Here is a 16518-nt window from a genome sequence, read left to right on the forward strand (position 1 = left end):
CGCACAGGCTACCCGACACCATTGTCTCTGACAATGGCCCACAGTTCGTGATCGACCGAGTTCAGCCGTTTCGTGGCCAACCTGGGCATCCGCCACATTTTCACAGCCCCATTTCATCCTGCCAGTAACGGATTGGCTGAAAGGGCCGTCAGGACCACTAAAGAAGCCCTGGCTAGGTTCAGCAGGGATGACTGGCACCACAAACTCTCGCGGTTCCTGATGAGCCAGCACTCAACTCCTTGCTCAGCCACCAATAAGTCCCCAGCCGAACTCCTGATGGGCAGGCGCCTGAGGACTGTATTGGACAGACTCCACCCACAATATTGCCCTGACTCTCCCTCGCTTCCACATCGGGGTTAGACATTTTATCTTACAGGAGCCAGTATTCACGAGGAACCGCTGGAGACCCCTGTGGATCCCGGGCGAGATCGTAGCCATCACCGGACCGCGGTCGTATCGGGTCAGACTAGAGGATGGCATGGCGTCTGGAGAAGGCACATAGACCAACTACGGAGGCGCCTCAGCACCCTCGCCAGCAGGGATCCAGAGTCACACGCATGAAGGGAGACCTCATCAGCAGCCCCACATCCACATCATGCCCGGCGACCAGTTCACACCAACAGCCGATCCCGAAGCCGAACACGGACAGCGACACACAGACGGCTGACCAACCCGATCCTGTCTACGGGAGCGCATCCCCAGAGACCAACCCTACGAGCCCCGGACATGCCCGAACCGAGGGGCATACTGATGACACCTACCGGCCCTGCCTTCCCAGGCAGACCCCGAACGGACAGACAGTGTTCCAGAGCTGCGCCTTCCGGCGCCAACATAAACCTCCGGCCTACCTCAGAGACTATGCGTGTTCGCATCTGGGGGAAGGGGTGTTATGTCCTGAGAACTCTAGGAGTTCTCACTCAGGTCCACTCACTTTGCGTGGGCGTTCTTCCCTTCACCCATTGGTTGGTTCTCCCAGCAGCCAGCTATAAAAGCAGGCTGCGGGTCCCACCAGTTGCTGATTGCTGCGAGCCAGTTCCAGGCGTGGCACGGTCAGCCCTTTATTGTTTCAATAAAGTATTCGTTGCATTCATGCTCTGGTTCAGCCTCTCTTTCCCAAACTTAACAGTGGAGAATGGAAGGATTTGTATCCTTGCAGACTGCTGATCATTTGCATCCTTTTAGAGGGTTGTTGAAGCACTTGGAGATTTATCTGTGTTCTTGGGTTCATCTAGGAGTATTATTCATGTGACCCCAAGACATAGATAAGTGGAGGTTTCTTGTATGAGAAGCGAAACACTTTCAAAGAAAAAAAAGAAAAAAAGTCCCGTTGCTTACTGAAAAAACACTTTTGTGATATTCTCTCAGAAGATTGCATCCTTATGGAACAAAGGTCCAATATTTATAGGCTATTAAGTAAAGGGCTAAGCAGCTGCTACTACCTTTGCTATTGTGGAATAATCATGGATCAGGGGTGGGGGAAGGGCGGGGATGACTCTTTAGTCAGTCTTCTTACGGAGTTTGATGTCTGTGACTATGCATTTTGGGGAAATGATGGGGGAAACCCCAACAGTTTTTAGAGGGACTTTTCTGGAGGAATGATGCTGTACAGTCAGGTACTATTCAATCTAGCTTTTATAGCTTTTTCTTTTGAAGTCATCCAGATGCTGCTACAAAATCTCCAGTAATTAGTGCAATAATTAGAATAAAGTAATTAGAATAAAGAAACCCCTCTTTTCAATCACTCCTCATCCTTCTACTGCTAACTGTTGCAAGCATAGTTTTTAATGCATTTTTCACCAGCAGGGTTGGCTACTGGTTATAAGAATTCTATTTCAACAAGCTGTCCTTAGCAATATAGGCAGGTTTTTTTTATGAGCAACTGAATTACTAAACGATCAGGTATAGAATGCAATTTTCCTTATCAATTTGAAGATCGTTTTGAAACTTTCTGACTTTCTCCTCTTCTGTGTTAGTAATTATAACTACATAAGATCTGATTTGTGACTAGTAGTAAGGATCTCAGAGGAGACTTAGGTTATTTCCCCATTAGTAATTTACAGTGTTTTCTAGAGTCATTCAAGCATTTCATGCCAAAATAATAGTAATGAGCATAGGCTATTCATTATTGCAACAATGGTTGGGTGATGCTATGAAGTTGCTAGTGGGGAAATGGCCTGACTTTATGGGAAACTAGTTTCTAAAAATGTAAAGATGAGAGATCAATATTCACTAAGACTTTCCTTTTGGGCATCTTCCAATGTTACATTAAAAAAAAAAACTAATGCTCAACAGTTACTTGCAATTTCTACACAGCATTTAAAAGAGTAAATAACTGTTTCTTCAAGAGAAATTTAATTTTTCATTTGGAAGACTATGGAAATAAGAAATACATTACCTTTAAAATCATGTTTCTCAAAAGAATTTGGAAATTTATATGAACTAATCTTTTCTCAGAACACATTTATTTTGGATAGGGCCTTTTCCCACTTCTACATGCAAAGACAATGATGAAATACATCAGAATGCTATTTATTATTTTGAATGCAGATCCATTGTACATGTATTTATCAAAGGCCAATGATCTTTTGATCAAAAGCTTTTGCAGGATCCACTGTATTATTAAAGTGACAACTTGAGCATAATGCCAGGTTGCCATGTGCCATGCCCTAACCTAAAGGTGGTATTCAGGAAATTCTGACCTGTTCTGGAGAACTGGTAACAGAAATGTTGAGTAGTTTGGAGAACTGGCAAATATCACCTCTGACTGGAGATTTTACAGTATCCTTCCCCTGTCATGCCCACCAAGCCATGCCCACAGAACCGGTACTAAACAAATTTGAATTCCACCACTGCCCTAACCCCAACCCATTGCAGTGTAAGACTTGCTGTTTTTAGCAAACTGGAAAGGGATGTTGCAACAGTGTAATTCTTGTTTTGTCCCCCTTTAAGGTCTACTTCTATTATTTTTTTAAATACCTTTATTGAATTATTCAAAGTAAAGACACATCTTCTAATGCAAGACACATCTTCTTCTAATGGAAGGTAAACTCTTTGTTTCCTTTTAGAATGAAGCCTAGATAAACTGTTCATACTTATGTTAAAGAAAAAACATTTCTGCCACTAAAAGTTATTAACTTTCATTATCCTGGTAAACTCCTTCGTTCATTCATAATGGTTCTGTGCCAATTTGAGAGCAACTTTAGAATGTAGTATTTTCGGCACAGCTTGCATTGGGCCCCTGGACCAAAGTTTGACTCAACTTTGACATAAGCAAATAATTGTGTTTTTTTTTAAATTCATGGGCATTTTTAATCTTGCTCTGCTCTCAGCCTTTTGTATAGGAGCTCTGTGGTAAATTTCACACATCGGTTTATCTGGCAGCCAGATCTTATAATCTTGCTAGTCAATTTTTCAATTTCTGAAAAAAAAAGCTTGGCTTCTCCAGTAACATATACTAAGCAATATGACAAAATCCATCTTTATTTCTTCCGTCTATTTGTAATTGCTATAACAATATCACCCTCTTGATTTTACCTTTTTAAGGACCACATTCTTGTCTGCAACCCTGGTTCAACTGTTGGAAGAAGCACTTGGCTATTGAGCTTCAGTATCAGTGCTACCATCACTGTTTTAAACTGAAATTTATATCAGAAGGAATTGTCTTCATAGCCTGACATCCTGCAGCATAGAAAATACAATGAGACAGGGTAGCTTTATTTTTTCTTCTATATGGATCAAGATGAGAGGATTCATTTCACTCCTAAAAGGAACATTTGAGAAATGTTGCCTTATTTTGGATGTATTTGAACTTAAGGTTTTAAAAGTGTAAACCAGAAGAGTGTCTTGACATGAAGGAGTTATATTATTGCTGGATCAGTAGTTATGGGAATATTTGTATCTTTTTATTTTTCAATCATATTTCTCTTGGCTGACACCAATTCTGAAAAATCAGATAAGACACAGTGTAGAATAGAGATCATATAATTAGATTCACAGGAAAGTTGCAAAAGGATAGATTTTTAAAAAGGCTAAAGTTAACTTTTCGCCTGTCAGTTCAGCATTAAAAGAGAAAGCTGTCATTTTATTTATCTTTTCTATTTCATGTATTCAAATACATAAACTTATGGTCAGTTTTACTTGCCCCACATTTCTTTAATATAATTCTTTGCTTCAAAATGTTGTTAGTGGAGTAAGTTTGATGATTTGGAGGAGTTTATAATAGAGCATATTTTATGGTTATTGTTCTTGAGATGTGTCCAATATAAACCACTTCAAACAAGCTGCTTTCTGCAGCTTAAATTCACTTTTGCAGAATAGATGCTTTCCAATTGGCTGAACTGGATTATCTGTGAGGAATGTTGTTTAACTTAGTCTGTGTTGTATTTATTACAATTTTTTCTTCCCTCCTTTTAGAAGCACTTTGGAATGTACATAGGTCCACTTATAATAGTTATTTATCATAGCAACCATCCTGTGAGATAGTTGAGTAATAGTGACTATTTCATCAATAGAGTAACATTCCCTTTATAAAAGAAAAGATTCCAACTAGATCCTGACTGTGGGAACTTCTTCTGGTGCAGACAAGATGCACTTTGGTTGTGGGGTGAGGTTTAAACTCTTAAGATCCTTCAAACTATACTCCTCTCAAATGTAACACCTGATGATCAGCAGATGATAGGGAAGCCAGGGACAAATAACAAGTGGGCCAGTGCCAGCAGACCAGAATAAACTGAGGCTGCTTCTGCTTTATTTTTTTCCTTTAGAAGCATGAGTAAAAAAGTGAATTTCAGATTCAAAATAGTACCTTGTCAGAACATCTCTGCAAACGTGTGAAAAAAAATTGGTTTTATGGTTAATCACAGAAGTAATATACCTGTCTATTTAAAATAATTTTTTTTTTGAATGGAAGAATCTTAAATTGCCTAGTTTTACCACTGGCCTCATTATTGTAGGCATAAAAAAACCCCTCTCAGAATAGTAGCTTGGGCTTATAAATGGAGAAGAAAATTATTGAAAGTAATTCTAAACCAAGGAGTGGGTACAACATGGTTTAAAAACTACCACTTTGTGATTATTCATGATGATGATTATTCATTATTCAAAAATTAGGCAACAAAACTGACATTAATTTTTTCCTGGTTACATTTTTAAGGTACACTTACAATTTATCTTATGAAATAATATATAATATAAATTTCAAAAAGTAATAATAATGTAGTCCTATCATAATAATTTAATAATAATAAAAATCATAATAATACAGCCAGTTAGTAGTAACTGCGAGAGGGATCTTGGAGTCCTAGGGGACAATCACTTTTATATGAACCAGCAGTGGGCTGCAGCAACCAAAGAGCCAATGAAGTCCTAGACTGCATTAAAAGAGGGATAGACTCAAGATCACATGAAGTGTGTTAGTCCTACTCTCACACGTCTGTAGCCTGACGAAGTAAAACACTGAAACAAGCAGGCTTGATTGAACAGGTTTAATGGATATTGAGGTCCAGCACAAATGAGTCCTTAGTAGATGCAAAGTCAGTGCTGGGAACTACCACCTAGCAGCACTGTAAATGACCATAGCCACGCCATGGCTCAGCCCCAGACACGTAACCAGCATCTGGCATCCTTCAGTCCTCCAGTTTCTTCCCAGTTTTTGGCGCTTTGCAATCAGCACCAGTCAGCCGTTCTGGCTGCTTTGCAGTCAGCACCAGTCAGCTGTTTCTAGATGAAGGCATGCAGTCACTTTGCACGATCAGCACCAGTCAGCTGGCAAGTAAGAGCAGGTAGCCGTCGGATCCACGCTGTTCCTGCAGCTGTTTCTGCCATCCCCCTTTCTCCCCAGGTTTGGCAAGCTGATCGGGGCTTGACACCTACTTTATAATGCTGTAAGGACTTGCCTCTCCTCTCTCTTCAAGAAAGCTCAACTCTTAAATCAAACAATATTTCAAAAGGAAACTTTGATTGAGAGAAAGTGATAGCAAGTAAAGCAAAGCAGGATCTGAAGTTGCCTTAGGAAGACCACCCTGGGAATATTGCATCCATAATATAAAAAAAGATATTGAGATTCTAGAAAGTGTGCAAAGAAAGCAACACAGATGGTTAGAGAGCTGGAGGCAAAAACATATGATGTCTAGTTTAATAAAAAGAAGGACTGGTGTGACATGATACCAGTGTTCCAATATCTCAGGGGTTACCACAAAGAAGAGGGAGTCAAGCTATTCTCCAAAGCATGTGAAGGTAGTACAAGAAGCAATGGATAGAAACTAACCAAGGAGAGAACTTAGAAATAATTTCCTAACAGCTAGAACAATTAATTAGTGGAATGGCTTACTTCCAGAAGTTATGGGTGCTCCCAACACTGGAGGTTTTAAAGAAGTGATTTGACAACCATTTGTATGAAATGATACAAGGTTTTCTGTTTGGACTAAAAGATCTCCAAGGCCGCTTCCAACTCTGTTATTCTGTTATCTTTTCAAATTATGTAATACTGTCTTTAAAAATATGTATTAATTTATCTTACTAATTACAAAAATTGGGATGCTTACAAGCAATATAAAATGTCACAGAGCAAATGTGATTAGAGTACCAATTCTGGAGTGCAAATATCCAGATAATCACTAGATGGCAGCATAGACCTTAAAACTCAACTCTGCCATCTAATGGTCTAGTTCTGGCAGCTCTACTGCAAGTTATGTTCAGTTGGGTTGCTTTTCGAGAGCTGTTGAAGAATGCCTAGATTTTTGCTGTCCTTTCATATTAACTTCTATTTTCTGTCACTACTTAGATCTATGAAATAAACAGAAAGCTGGGCACTATAGACATTATAAATCTCTTCTTTAAAATGTGGGAGAAATTGTGTGTTTCATTGAAGCAAGCCGCAGAATAGAACAGTAAGAGAAAACCTTTCAATTGTGGGCAGGCTTGGATCATGACCCACATCTTAATGTGATGCAAAAAGACATAAGGTAGCCGAATTCAATGAAGTGTTAATCCAGTTCCATTTGGCAAAACCTCCCAGGTCGATTTGTTCTCTTCTTGCGCAGGTTAGTTATTGCTGGGATGGTTAGTGCTGCCTCGCACTGATGACATTATATACTCCTGTTTGCTTCCCTATGGTGATCATTGAAGAATGCTGAGCAATGACCGGGGTGTATGCCAGCTTGACTATGCATGGTTACCCTTAACCTCTCTTCCTTTGTTTTCAGGCGTTCCTCTGGCAGCAGTCATCCTAGGAATTAATTTTTCATCTAAAAAGAGGACATTTGTTTTCTGTAGCAATGTCACAACCAAATCCAAGTGCAAGAAACTCACAAATTTAATCAGAAATACAGCTCCTCTGCATGAGAAATTAGGCCTCAAACTCCTCTACATGAGAAATCGGCTTCTTTCCTATAGTGTAGTCTTTTACTAGGTGTCAATGAACAACCCTGATTGTTCATTTATGCCTATTAAATGACTACACTATAGGAAAGTGTAGTCTCATTAATTAAAAACCTTACAACTAAACTGTGTACTCTGACAAATGTGAGGGAGCTAATTATGAGAGATCCATGACTCAGGAATTACTGCAACCCTGAAGAGATGTCATACTTTTACCATGCAGAAAGTTTTAAAAAGGAAGGTTATTGCTAATGATGTAGAATTATGGTAGTGCCAATGGAGAAACCCTGCTCAGAAAGTGACTCAATGGTTGAACTCTCATGGCTTTTCATGTGCTCCTTGAATACATTGTAAATATTTTCTTTGCTGTTTTTTATCAGATGACTGGATAACATAATTTATTCTCAACATTATGTCGTTATAGTCCATTATTGTTAATCTGTGACTTTTGAACTTTTGAAAACATGTTTTGAAAGAATCTGTAAATGTAGGTAGAGGTCTAGCCCTTCATGGTTCAAAAAATCTTAAATCAACCTAGAGAAATGAATGCACATTTCTCAATCAAGATTAGAATGAGATAAACATAACATAGCCCTATGCTTTCCCCAGTTGCTTACTTTCAGTTCTAGCAGATAAAGGTAGATCAAAGTTTTATATTCATAATATCATTTCAATGGTATCTTTCATTTCTCATATGTTTAAGTTAATTAATTTAAAAGATTAAATACTATTTTTAGCGGATTAGTTGTAATTAATAGTGATTTTTCTAAAACAGAAGACAAGGCACCTAAACTTTCATATCTGTTCTGACTGGATGTGGATGTGAGAAATAAATAATTTAACAATCTGAATTATGAATTAGAATTACATGCAAATAGACCAAACATGTTTTGAGTAAATTAGCTCCCTCACGTTTGTCAGGGTACACAGTTTAGTTGTAAGGTTTTTAATTAAAGACAGAAAAGGCCCTAGAACTCAAACTTTTGAGTTCCCTGAGGTGAATGATTTACTGGGGGGAGTGAGAATTCTTATTTGCACCCAAAATGACTTCTGAACAGTTAATGAGATTATCTATTGCCAGAATCAGTGATGAAGAGTTTTGACTGGGGTAGTGGCTGATTGACTACAAAAGTTGTGGAAATAGGACTTATTTGTACATACTGTAGTTTCCATACAGCAACCTTTTCCTATCTGACATCCTTAACATACTATATAATGCCTATAATTTTGTTCTGAGCGGAATTAATTAGTAGTTTTAATATTCCTATCATTATGTTGTTGATGACTATACAACACATCCTTTGTAGAGCTAGTTTCTACTGTCATGTCACTCTGTAAAGCATCCAAATCTCATGTTTTTTCCGCAAATATAAATAACCAAGATGTCTTGATGCCTTATGTGAGAATCACTGCTTTATTTGATGTATCAAATAAATATGGAAATGTAGCATTCTTAAATTAACCTTTAAGCAAAATAAGCATGTGCTTATGAGACCAAGGGAAGAAGGGCTACATAGGGATTTCTTCTACTATCTATTATGTTTTTAACTCTTTCATTGTCAAACTCAAGTTTTCAATAATTATTGTGTCTTTATGTCTTGTCTGGTAAGCAATGGGATACCACTGTTGTGTTGTGATTAGAAACACAGTTGGCTTTATTAGGAAATCAGTTGGCTTTATAATCCGTAATATGGTGCAAAGGTGTCAGATGTTACAATTAATGTTATTTCAAACTTCCCCTTAAACTAGATAAATGGACATTGTTTTATTATTCTATCTCCTTGGAATTAGAAATTAGAAACTATATTGTTTATAACAGTTATTTAATAATCTAGTAAATTCATATACCTGTCTCAAAAGATCAGATCATTTTATATATAGCGGTGACATAATGCAATGTTCTGCCCTCATTTTGGAAATCTTTGGATGAATCTCATGGTTTTCGTATCCCATTTTACTCTCAAAACAACTCTATGCAGTAGAAAAGTGTATATAACTAAAAGTGTTATTTTTAACAGATCAACTCAATAAGGAGATGGATGATATATACATTTATTTAATCAAGCAAGCAAATAAGCAAGCAATTTTGATTCAATGATTTGGAATGAGGGAGCCTGGAAAGACACATATAACCATCATGTACTAAGAAATATAAACTTTGCAGATATCTTTCTCTAATTTATGAAGTTTTAGCATAAGCAGGTCAAGTAAGCTGGTTTTCATTTTTTTCACATGTCTGTAGCCCCAATATAAGGTTCTTTAATGCACTTTTTTCTGATGTCATTTTTTCTTAAGTTTCTATCTCTGTCATATATGGTCTTGCTTCAGACCTTATTTTGTGGGTTTTCAGAGAGTTTTTGTTTTTGTTTTGCTCTTACTGCCATGTATTGCAAACAGAGTGTTCAAATTTATAACAATAAAATATACAGCATAATAAAAAAATTAGTTAGATTACCTGTTTGAGCAGCCCAATATTATCAAATCAGAATTCCATCATTCTAATCACAATTTTAATTTACATAACGTTCTGATTCTCCTTTATAGCATTTGGCATTCACTCTATAATTAAATTTGGGGACATATAGCTCCCTTATTCTAGTAATTCAAAATAAATCATAATAAAAATTATTCTAACCTGTTCGTTCTCATTTTGAGCTTTAAAAACATCTTTGGTTCCAGGACAGAGTCTGATTAGAATTTCTGGAAAGACTTGCAAAGTTTCCTTTCTCAATTAAGCTACTTGCAACTCATGACATTCTTTTATTGCTGTTTGTTTATTTGTAGCTTCTGCCATTTCCTGTGTGTTGGCCTGCACTCTTTTTCCTGAAAAATAAGAGGATAATAACATGCTTTGAGAAATATAATAGGAAGGATCTGCATGGAGGGATTGTTTCTATAATGAAACTTTTCTCCAAGACTGTTCTTAGATTTTTAACATAGAACCTTTACCATTATACCATATCAGATTGATCCTGGTAAGTGGTTCTGGCTGAAGATCTCTGCTGAGCATATGCTGGGTGATGTTATAAGGTCATCCATCTGTTGGTAGATTCATGTGTTGTTCATGCGAAGTGGACTTGATGGTGACGGACACCAGTTGCCAGATGATCTCTATCAATATGACTTCATTTTTATAATTATATGAAGTTATTGAACAGGATCAACTGAGAATATGAAGTAATTAGCACATAGATGATATTCCCTTTCGGCTGTATTTCTTTGATTTTAAGGAAGAAGGTATTCACCCAACTGTTTGTTAATATAAAGAGTATGGGCACCCATTTTACAAAATGTGACTTTGTGTAAGTTGCATAAGATTAAATGAAACCAAGATAAAATTAAATAGAGAAGAACCACTATAGCACAATATAAAACAAGGTTAGCATAGACAAAAACACAAAGCATTCAAAATCCTAAAGCAATTTTGCAGATGTTATTTATTTAGAAGACTTATATAACTTATATAACTACTTATCTTCCAATCTTTAGAGTAAAAGTTGATAATTATCTCACCCAATTTAAATGCTCTGTCCATACACTACTCTAGCACAAATCTTGTGGTTCCAGTTGCCCAGCTTCGTGACAGCCAAAACAATGGCCATCATCCCTGCTGTTGTTCAAGGAGAGCTTGCTTTGGACCTAATGAAGAAATTGCAATTTCCTCGTAGTCAAAGAAGCACCTCTCCTTTCTTCACCACCCCTCCAAGGCAGCTGTGACCCTGAAGGGTCTCCCAACAGCGGTTACTGGCTGAATTTCACAGGGCTCAGCAAAGCCTGCTATTTTCCAGCTATTTGTGCTGTGATGTCAACCGGAATTCCTCATCAGGAGACCTTAAGCATGCCCATGCTATCAGACCTCTGGTATAACATAATCAGAGATATGTAATATGCAAATAACTCATCCTATTTCCTGTATCATGTGAATGGCTTTAAAGATGATAAATGGTTTGTAGGTGGCACTTTGAGTTACATTCAGAAATCTACAGGAAACTAGTGCAATTTGCATAACTATGAGCACTGTTGCTTTGGGTACCAATTGTAACTTCCAAGTGGTTTTCAATTCCATCATTCCAATACTTTTATTGCAACATTTCAACTCAAGGTAGAAAGTGTTTCGTTCAGCTGTGCAGGAGATGAACAGAGCTTCCAGTCTTGGATCAATTTCAATTGGTACATTTAGTGAATAGTCTGCCTTTACGGATGGAGTTCTGTAAAGGCAGGAGTTTTAAGGTCAAGAATACTTCCAAATTGCACATCCATTGTCTGGTGAATGCAATTCCATCTGGAGATAGATGATGTCATATCCCTCCTCCTCTGTTGAGAGAGGGCTGTTTAATTTTGACATAGTTCAGTAGTCCATCTGCCTCTTTGACCCCTCTTTCAAACCAGCAATACTTTCTGTCCAAAATGTAGACTTTGCTATCTTCAAAAGAGTGTCCTTTATCTTTTAAATGCAGATGGACTATTGAATCTAGTCCTGATGGGTTTGTTCTCCTGTGTTGTGCCATGTTATGTTGTAGCATACTATGATCAGCTGTCTGCTAGGAGTATAAATCCTTCCATTCCCCACCACCCAATCAGAGCTGAAGAAGCTTCTTGGATGAGAAGCAAAATGTCTTCAAAGAAAAACCGGAAAGTACAGTTGCCTCTTGAAAAAAGTACCCTTGGGACAACCTAGATGATCTGGATGACTGAGAATCTCAATAGTTCTTTTTCACATTGAGCTTTGGTTATTTGGTAATTTGGGATGATGGATGCAGTAAGAGTAAATTTAAATAAATGAACCTATGAACAGTGCCAAAATTTTCAAGTCTATAATATCTTAATTATTTTATATATTTATTTATTACCATGACAATTGCTCAAATGTCACTATTTATAGATACCAACAATTCTAATTTTATATTGCTTTGGTGCAATCAAGGACAGATTCTGCTGGGTATTTGCTTATCTTGAAAACACTGTTCCAGAAACTGCAGATGTAGACAGGAAAGTCTCACAGGAAATATTTCATTCCTGTTTTGGTTGCTGATATAATCTAAGACAAAACTGAAAGGGCATTAAAGATCTCCGTGGTCTGCAATCTGTTTACTTTCACGAATTCACCCCATGCTGTGTCTTGATCTAAGCTGGAGTCAAGAACCAGTTGCCATTGACAAGCCAGAAGTCAGAGTCAAAGATGAACCAAAGTTTAGGAACACTTTTGTTTAGATAAATCATATTTAAAACAGGAAATGTCCTTATACTACTTTCTCTTCTCATTGCCATTTCAGGACCTCAGGATAACTATCTTGAATCTTATCTTCTTTCCAATATTTCATATGGTTCCAGCAGCACCTGAGGACTGATAAGTACATGGGCATAGATCTGTTAACATATATGCATATTGATTGGAATTCCTTTACCAACAGGTCTTCCTATAGTAGAATTTTAAAAAACTAGTAAATATTAAAAGAGAAACTGGCTTTTCCCAAAATGAAATAAGTTTTCATTTTCAGTCAATAGTTGGAGGCTCCAGACATAAAGGACTAAAGGGTATACAGACATAAAGCAACAGTCGATCATAATATTTTAAGGGTCCATGATATCAACATGAGAACCTCTCATTTCATGATGAAAAAGAACCAAATAATAAGGCCTTGGCCCATGTGATGCCAGACTGAGATGTAAATTTTATACGAATATTTAACAAGCTAATAATTGAAATAATAGCTAAGGATTGGACTTCCAGAGGAATACATGATGTATTGAAGATGGTTTCATGAAAAGCAAAGCTGATGACTGTGGCAAAGAATAAAGATTCAGTAAGTTAACCACATGCATTCTGAGCAGTTGCTGTGTGTGAGGAGACATCAAGACAGTGATTCCTTAGAATTCTTTGTATCAACAAGCCGGAAAACATTGAGTTTGCTTTCAGTTTTAATAAAAGAAAATTTTAATCTTGAACATAAGATTTTTTTAAAAATGAAATAAATAGCAAAAGTTTAGATAAGATTTTGATCTAAGAATGGCTTAAGATAAATTGTAAAGGAATACATTATTAGGACATTTTCTAGTGAGAAATAGATTTGGTTGGACTTTTTTCAAGACAAAATAAGGATTAAAAAAAATTGGATATGAGATATAGAAACCATAAGTTGTAAATTAAAATAGGGAAAAGAGTTATGAAAATTCTTCATATTTGTGATGAAGCTTGGAAGTTACTTATTTCTTTTTTATTTCTTTATTTTTTTTATTTCTGCTTTTTTTCCTTTGCACCTTTACTTCTTTGAACCCTAATCTTTCAAGTTTAATTTGCTTGGCGGTGGGAGCTTTATCTTGTATTTCTTAAGGCTGGCCACAAGGAATGTATCTGAATAATAATCTATAAATATATCATCATTGTCAGCCATTCAGTCTTGTCTTCTTTTTTTTTTTGAACAAATTTTATTGATTTTCCAAAACAATACACAGACAAACAAAACATAAAATATAATGACATAGGAATTTTTTTTTTCTTAAAAAGCCAATACAACAACTTATTTAAAGACAGAATTATTCCAAGTTATCACATTTCCAAACAAGCACAATTTGATATATATATTTACCTTATCTGTTCATCTTCATATCTTATCCCAAACTTCTCTTTATTACTTCTTTTCCTTCTATTTATTCAAATTATATCTCTTTAACTTTAGATTGTATACATTTTTTATATCCATCTGTCTTATACATTTTCATTATTCTCTTCCAATAAAAACAAACAAACAAACAAGACATAAAACATAAAAACATAAACATCTTTTCTGAAAGTTGCTTGATCCTGGGTTAAAACTCATCATACAGACACCTCTTCAAAAATCACGTTCCTTTTATATATCATTCCATATCTTATTACCGTTTTCCATTTTCTATATAGCTTCTTCCTTTTTTTAACTCTCTTAATTTTATTCTACTCATCTCAGTTCAAGTCATAATACTTAACATTCTTTGTCTGTTCTCAACTATCCATTCATTTTTCTCTTTAAACAAAACCTCTCCTGTACACTAATTAGAGTATGATGCCTTTAACTCTTTCCCCTAACCTGATAATACTTAATATCACACATAACTTGTATTGGGATTCTGTTTAGCACACCCTAAAGTCACACAATATATTATATAAAGAGAAAAAGAAAAATTTTTAATCATACCTATTAATACTTATTTATATATTTATATCTTGAACATTTTATTCTATAAATGCCTATAATAACACAATCTTATGTACCTTACAGAATCCCTTTTTCAATTAAATTTACCCATTGTCTATAAATAAATTTTGTTTCTTCAAATCTTGCTTCCCATCATTGAGACTTCTCACCCCTCCTTTCTCCCTTGCTTCTTCTTTTCCTTACCCTGTTCACCCCTTTGTCTTTCCACCTCCCTTTCCTTCTTGTGCTTTCCCCTTCCTGTTGTTTCCTTATCTTATATCCACCCTTCAACTCATTTTTATCTTTTTGGTTGTTTTTTTAAGTTTTAAAATCCCTTTTTCCTTTTCCTCTTCCTCCTTCTTCTCCCCCAGTAGGGTCACATGTTCATCAAAAATGGTTCCTTCTTTGTCCCAATTATCCTGCTGCGCAATCAATTCTCCATAGGAATGCACCGCCATTTCTAAAGATTGAAAAAGAATGTCCAAGGTATCTTTCCAGTCTTGTTCTTCCTTTTTATATTTTAGATATTCAGTTTTAAATTCATCCAAAAGTGGTGCCATTATGAAGAGGAAAACTTTTTCCCAATACAACCACCCGAGTGTTTTTAAACAAAGAAAAAAAAGTTTCCCAAAAGATGCAAAGTCACCAAACAATCCAGATAAACTATTTCATTTAGCACTTTTTCCCTTCTTCCATTTCTTTTTCTGGGGTTGCTATTAAATCACAAAATTCCAATTATAATATGTCTTTTGAAGTCTTATTAATGCTCAAATGGCTCTTTAAAATTCTAGGCAGTCTGCTCCTTATTCTCAAATTCAATTTTTTTCCTCTCCCTTCCCACTCACAGCAGAAGAAAAATTTTCTTTAAATATTTAGAAATCCATATCCCTTTGGCATTAGCACAGTCTTTAGCATTTAGCATACCTTCAATGCGGGTTTCCGATTTCTCTCAAAGCTGTTCCGTTTGGAAGGAGAGTGAAAAGAAAAAAAGTTTTCCCTTTGATATCCATTCGCTGCTTACTCAGTCTGGGAACAATGTGTCTTTAATAGGTGTTAAATACCAGGATACTTTCACTGTTCCTTAGTTCCGGTCAGCAAAATCAGTTTCATTTCTTCACAAACCCCTCCAACACATTTCTTTCCCCGGCTGGGCTCTTCTAAATGGCGGCCATAAAAGATCGCCATTCAGTTGCCGTCGGAGAGGGAGATTTAGCTGGCTAGGGAAGAGAGATGCGATGTCTCTCGTCCCTGCCAGAACCCCCCAGTCTTCACCACCTTCTACAAAGGTGGCTTAGCCCCGAAGCCAAATGGCTTGAGGCACTCAGGCAGTGAACACAGGCAGAACCCGTGCAGAGTCACGGAATCCTGCCTGCACCGAAGCACCACAAGCCCCGCCATTCAGTCTTGTCTGACCATCGGCGACTCTATGGACCAGCACTTTCCATGCCCTCTGTTTTGCACCATCTCCTGAGATCCACCATAGTCACTCAGTGCAAGAAATGCACATTCATCTTAATTAAAGACAGGAGCACAGCTTCATCTGTACACAATAGCAGAGACTGAGTGCTGCCAGTTTTGCACAATGGATGTTGGAGCTTGACAAACATCAGTTTGCCTACAGGGGGAACAGGTTGACAGATGATGACATAGCCTTACATTCTGTAGTGAGACATCTGGAGAAACACAGAAACTATGTCAGGATGCTTTTTATTGACTACAGCTCGGCCTTCAATACTATCCTGCTGAGCATCCTTATCAAAAAGCTGACTCTTGGATTTTTCCCTCTTCCATCTGTGACTGGATCAAAGACTTTCTGAGGGACTGACCACTAACAGTGAGGGCTGGGTCTGTCACATCCACCTCACTGAAGCTTAGCACTGACTCCCTGTGTGCTCAGTCCCTACTTGTACTTATTGTACACACATGACTGTGTATCATCTACTGTGATCATTAAGTTTGCAGATGATAC

At 37.0% G+C, this 16518-nt stretch overlaps 1 long non-coding RNA gene across 1 annotated transcript in view; it reads right to left on the reverse strand.

The window, feature by feature from the left end:
• LOC148124072 (uncharacterized) overlaps positions 1-10576 on the reverse strand; it is a 41917-nt gene extending 31341 nt beyond the window's left edge. The window contains exon 1 of the long non-coding RNA XR_015740154.1: positions 10013-10576. This is a non-coding gene — a long non-coding RNA (uncharacterized LOC148124072). The remainder of the gene's footprint in view (positions 1-10012) is intronic.
• Positions 10577-16518: the final 5942 nt, after the last annotated feature.

This window comes from Pseudonaja textilis, chromosome Z, assembly GCF_049901715.1.
Source record: "Pseudonaja textilis isolate UNSWEBS1 chromosome Z, rPseTex1.2, whole genome shotgun sequence".
Taxonomy (NCBI): domain Eukaryota; kingdom Metazoa; phylum Chordata; class Lepidosauria; order Squamata; family Elapidae; genus Pseudonaja; species Pseudonaja textilis.